This window comes from Palaemon carinicauda, chromosome 16 (genome assembly GCF_036898095.1).
Source record: "Palaemon carinicauda isolate YSFRI2023 chromosome 16, ASM3689809v2, whole genome shotgun sequence".
NCBI lineage: Eukaryota > Metazoa > Arthropoda > Malacostraca > Decapoda > Palaemonidae > Palaemon > Palaemon carinicauda.
This window is the reverse complement of record NC_090740.1, coordinates 100,329,803-100,335,689: the sequence shown is the minus strand read 5'-3', so window position 1 is coordinate 100,335,689 and position 5,887 is coordinate 100,329,803.

The window sequence follows — 5,887 nt, the reverse complement described above, 5'->3', positions numbered from 1 at the left end:
CGAGCTTCATCCGTCGTTGCCCTTGCCCTCGGCTTGCTGAACCTTCTAGAGTCGTTAAGGGGCCTCCTATGGGCGAAAAAAAGGGTAAGATCCGAGACCCTGTGTGTTATGTTGTGACCACTCCATCCCATAGATGACTTATGTTGAGTGTCTCCTACTTTTTGGCACTGCTGAAATTTACAGTTGGAGATGAAACTACGTGACGTGTTGCTAAGGGAATAGGATTTTTGGAAGAATGGTTAATTGATATTTTCAGTAATCACAATGTATGTTTATTGTCATTTAACTGTGTGAATTAAATTGGTTTAAGGTTATTTTCTTACTTTGTTTTCTTCTATCACCCCGACCCGTGCATATTCTGTTTCTATCTCTACCTAGTAACTTTTTCTTTTAATTTAGTGTGCTAGTTAGCTAGGAAAATGTCTTTGTGGAATTGTAATAATCAGTTTTTTTTTCTTCTTTAAAGTACAATTTTCAAGGGATTTCTTTGTAATTTTAAGTTATCAATTGTCATAAATAATTAAGTGTTATTTTAGTCTCTGTATCCTTCTCTTTGAGGAAATTTCTTGGATTTTTTTTTTTTTTTCTGGTACGAGTCCTACTCATTATCATAGTGGTAAGGGCTTTATGGTAGATAAAGAATCTGTGAACTCTTCACCATCTCTTAAGAGTTCATAACATAAATTGGCGAGCGTGACAGGATCTGTTACCAGACAAGAACGTTCACAGGATTTTCTTGAGGAGGAGTGCAGAGAAAAGTGGGAGGATAGTTTTGCTTGATAGGCTTTCAAGTGATAGGAGTATCCCCCCCCCCCTTTCCCCTCTCTGTCTCTCTCTCCCTCATTCCCATTTTTACTTAGAATATGCCATATGTTGAGCTTCAAGTTGAGGAGGCTTCGGCCGAATTTCTCAGTAGCCCTGATTGGGAAGACAATATTTTTTATTTGGAACGTGAGGAGTTGAGGCTCTTGTCTCAGTTTTTGCATTTGGAACTGCCATCAGAAATTCGTAAGGGGCAGTTACTTAAAAAAGTACTGAAAGCTGCTAAAGAGCGCTAAAATAGAGTATGTGTTTCACATATGAACAAAGATGAAGAAAAGGACAAAGTCACTGACGATGGAAATCAGGAACTAGATAGAAGTAATATTCATCAGGTAAGTGATTTCAGACTCAGTATTTTGAGGGAGGAAGCGAAGATTAAACAGTTAGAGTTAAAACCAATGCTGTTGCAAGTTGAAGAAAAAGCTAAAGAAAGGGAAGACAAGATTTTTTTGCAGAGAGTACGTAACAGTAATAATAATAGGAATAGTAGTTCTGGCGATAATTTTAATGTAACGTCGGCGTTGAAGTTGGAACATTTATTCAATGAGGAAGATGTTCCAGATTTTTTCACTTCTTTCGAGAGGATAGCTAAAAGGTTGGTTTGGCCAAAGGACATGTGGACCACTATGATTCAGTGTTGATTGAAAGGGAAGGCTGAGCGTGTATATAACACACTTAATGAAGATCTTTGTAACGATTATGACACTGAAAGCCATAATTCTTAAATCCTATGATTTAGTTCCTGAGGACTATAGTCAGAAAATTTGCAATTTTAAGAAAGAGTCAGGGATATCATTTGTGGAATTTGCGAGGCAGAAGGAGCAGTTTTGTGAGGACTGGTTGAGGTCAAAGGATATTGATAATTTTTATAAATTAAAAGAATTAATTTTGGTAGAGGAATTTAAAAAGAATGTGGTTAGGGAGTTAAAAATACATTTGGACGAGTTGAAACTGGACTCATTGCAGGAGATCGCTATTGCGTCGGAAGACTACTCCCTTGCCCACTAGCAGGAAAAGGTAACTCTGGTAGTATCCGTAAACAATAGGAAATTTTTCAGTGGTAGTTGGAGAAGGAATAACCAGAACAGACAACAGGAGTCGGAGAAACACGATTTTGACAGAAATGCGAATAATAGGAATAGTGATAATGATAATAAAACTAGTAGTAGTTTAAATAATGGTAGTTCTTGCAGTTATATTAATACTAGTAAGAATGTAGGTAACAGTAAGGCTTCGGATTCAGGAATAGTCTGTTTTTGGTGTTGTAGAAGAGGTCACGCCGAGTCTCAGTGTTTCTCTAGAAACCCAAAACCTGTCAGCGTAGTAACAGCAATTAAACCGTCAAAGGAAGACAAATCTAGATGACTTAGATTTCGTAAGTACACAACTGACGAATCTATTTTCACGGATAAGACTAAACAGATTGGGACAAACATTAAAGTATCGAGAGATACTGGTGCTGCTCAGTCATTAATTTTACGAGGGTTTGTCCAGGATGAATATGTATATAAGAATGATGAGTATGCTGTATTGGGTGATTTCCCGAACACAGTGGATTCATACCCATGAGAAACCTTTTTTCTTGATACTAATTATGTTTCAGGCGAGGTAAAGTTTGCTGTTGTTGATAGTTTACCAATTCCTAAGATAGATGTAATTTTTGCTAACGATTTGTCCATTACAGATGAATCTTGTATCTATCCAATTATGTCTGTGGTCGAAGTAGTGGACGACTACTGTCCTATAAATGATATTTTAAAACCTATCTCTGTGATAACGAGGTCAAAGGCAAAAGATGTTGACCTGGCTGAGGTTGAGTTGAATTTAGATGTGATTGATGGACATAAGACTGACTTAGTGATAAATGGTGTACTTAATATTCGAGACGTGGTGTAGGATTCAAAGGCTTTTAGAAAAGCCCAGACTGTTGAATTTAATGAAGCAATTATTAATGATAATAGTGATTTATCTACGCCCGTATTCTGTGAAGGGAAAGGGTTGCTTTACAGGGTTAGTGGGTCAGCTGTTGCACCTGCTGACTAGCTAGAAGTCTCTCGTCAGTTGGTAGTTCCTGATGAGTATAGGAGCAAAATTTTGTTCTTGGCTCATGAAAATAATTTTGCTGGGCATTTTGGGGTCAAAAAATCTTTTCAGAAGGTCTCACAACATTTTTATTGGCCCGGAATGTGCCGAGATATAAAGCACTATGTACTTTCTTGCAAAGTGAGTCACTTGGTGGGGAAGCCCAACCAAAAGATACGTAAAGCCCCACTCATTCCCATACCTTCAGTTGGGGAGCCTTTTGGGGAGGTGGTGATCGATGTTGTTGGTCCTCTCCCGCGGATGCGCGGTGGTAATGAGTATTTATTAACAATTGTGGATCAGATGTCTCACTTCCCGGAGGCTATTACCATGAGGAGTATTCGGAGTGAAAAGATCGTCGATAATTTAAGTGGCTTCTTTACTAAGTTTGGTATACCTCGCACTTTGCAATCTGATTGTGCTACTAATTTCACAAGCAAGTATTTTAAGAATAAAATATCTGAATTAGGGGTAAAACACATTACCTCTTCCCCATATCACCCTGAGAGTCAGGGCCAGGTGGAATGGTTCCACCAGACCCTAAAGTCTATTTTGAGGAAGTTTTGCATGGAGTCAGGAAGAGAGTGGGATAAGGAAGTCCTGTATGCCTTATTTGCCATTCGTTCCATTCCTAATGAAGCTTTGGGATACTCTCCTTTCGAGCTTATTTTTTAGCATTGTGTGCATAGGCCCTTGGAAGTCGTACATGAGCATTTTGAGGGGGAGAATCCCGAGATCAACATTCTTGATTATTTGTCACGACGTCAAGAGAAATTAAGAAAGGTTTGGGAGTTTGTAAAAGAGAATTTAGCAGAAAGCCAAGAGGTGATGAAAAATAAATATGATGTTGGGACTCAAAAAAGGGTGTTTAAACTTCCCAGGAAATCCTTTGAGGGCACAGTTTTCAGGGCCCTGGAAGGTTCTGAAGAAATATAATGATGTGAATTATTTGATAGAGACCCCAGGTAAAAGGAAAAAAAAACTAGAATATGTCATATTAATATGCTCAAACCTTATGTAAGTAGATATGTAGAATTAGTTAGAAATGTAGACGTAGATACCGTCACCTTAGTCAATGTAGAAGTAGACACTGAAGTAGATACAGTAGAATCAATAGTTATTAATAAATTATCTGTTACACCTGATGCATTGAACAGCAATTCTGAAATATTGAATAATTTACAAATTAAATTCCAGAATTTGGATCACGACAGGTCTCTATCACTAATTAGCCTGATTAATGAATACAGACATATTTTTCAAGACACTCCAGGTAAGACTACGGTTCTAGAACATGATTTGGATGTGGGGGATTCAAAACCTATTAAACAATGCCCCTACCGACTTAACCCAGTAAAGAGAGACATAGTGAGAGAGGAGGTGCAATATATGTTGGATAATGATTTAATTGTACCCAGAAGTAGTCCGTGGAGTTCGCCTGTGGTATTAGTTGAAAAGAAGCCGGACAATAACGTCTATGCTTCGATTATAGAAAGATAAATGCTGTAACCAGAACAGATTCTTTTCCTCTACCCAGGGTAAAAGACTGTATTGATCGTGTTGGGTCTGCCAGATTTTTTAAATTATTAGATCTTTTAAAAGGCTATTGGCAGGTCGGTCTTTCACCCCGAGCGAGACAGATTTCAGCCTTTTTGACAGGTGACGGCCTTTTCTGCCATTTGGAATGAAAAATGCGGCTGCTACCTTCCAAAGGTTGATGAATTACATAACACAGAATTTGGAGGGTTGCGTTGTCTACATAGATGACCTTATCATTTATACTAATGATTGGGAGACTCATCTTAAAAGACTGAGAGCTTTTCTTCAGGTTTTACGGAAGGCTGGCTTAATGGTAAATCTGAAAAACAGTGATTTCGCTCGGGCAAAAGTAATTTACCTCGGTCATGAGGTGGGCCCGGGTAAGGTCGCCCTTAAGAAGACTAATGTGGAGACAATTGCAGATTTTCCCCCTACCTATTAATAAAAGTGGCGTTAGGCGTTTCCTAGGTATGGTCGGATATTATCGCAAATTTATTTCCAATTTTTTTGAGATAGCTAACCCTCTTACAAACCTGTTAAAGAAAGGTGTTAAATTTAACTAGTCTTCTGATTGTCAGGGTGCTTTCGAAAGACTGAAAGCCACCTTGATTAGTTACCCATTGTTACACTCCCCAGATTTTAAATTGCCTTTCAGGTTAGGTACCGATGCTAGCGACTTGGGACTCGGTGCTGTTCTATTACAAGAGGATGACAAGGGAACGCTACACCCTGTTGCTTACTTCTCCAAGAAATTGTCGACAGCAGAAAGAAATTATTCTACAATAGAAAAGGAGGCATTGTGTCTAATAAAGGCATTGACCCATTTTGATGTTTATTTAAGTAATTCTAAGTATCCTATTGTAGTTTATTCTGACCAATACCCCTTAGTCTTTATCCAACGTTTCAAAGATAAAGGTATGTGAATTCTTAGGTGGAGTTTGACTCTCCATGAATATGATCTCGCGATACGGCATATACCAGGCATGGATCATGTAATTCCCGACGTTTGGTCTAGGACCTTTACAATAGAATGGATTGTCTGCAATAAAAATCATTCTTTATCTTTTTTTAGGTCTCCACTTTTGTTTCTTACTATGTAAAGCAATTTTATTTCAATTTTTGGAAATAAAAATTTTCTTTTAGATAATTTTTTTTTTTTGGTGGGAAGGTGTAATGGAATTAACATATTTAATTTATCTTTTATTTTTGCCGTGCATTTGATTTCTCACTTTAAAGTAAATTTTTTCAAGTTTTTGTCCAGTTTTGTTCATGTCTTTTAAAGGCTGGACTTGGGATGTTTTCCTCCCCTCAAAGGGTAGATATAGTTTTAAATTGGTACGTCACCCATGTAAGTGTTTTTATCTTTTCATGTTGATGATCTTTCAGCTGTTTGTCGCCTCTTTTATTTTCGTCCCCAATGGTGATGTTGGGCCCTTTGGAGTGA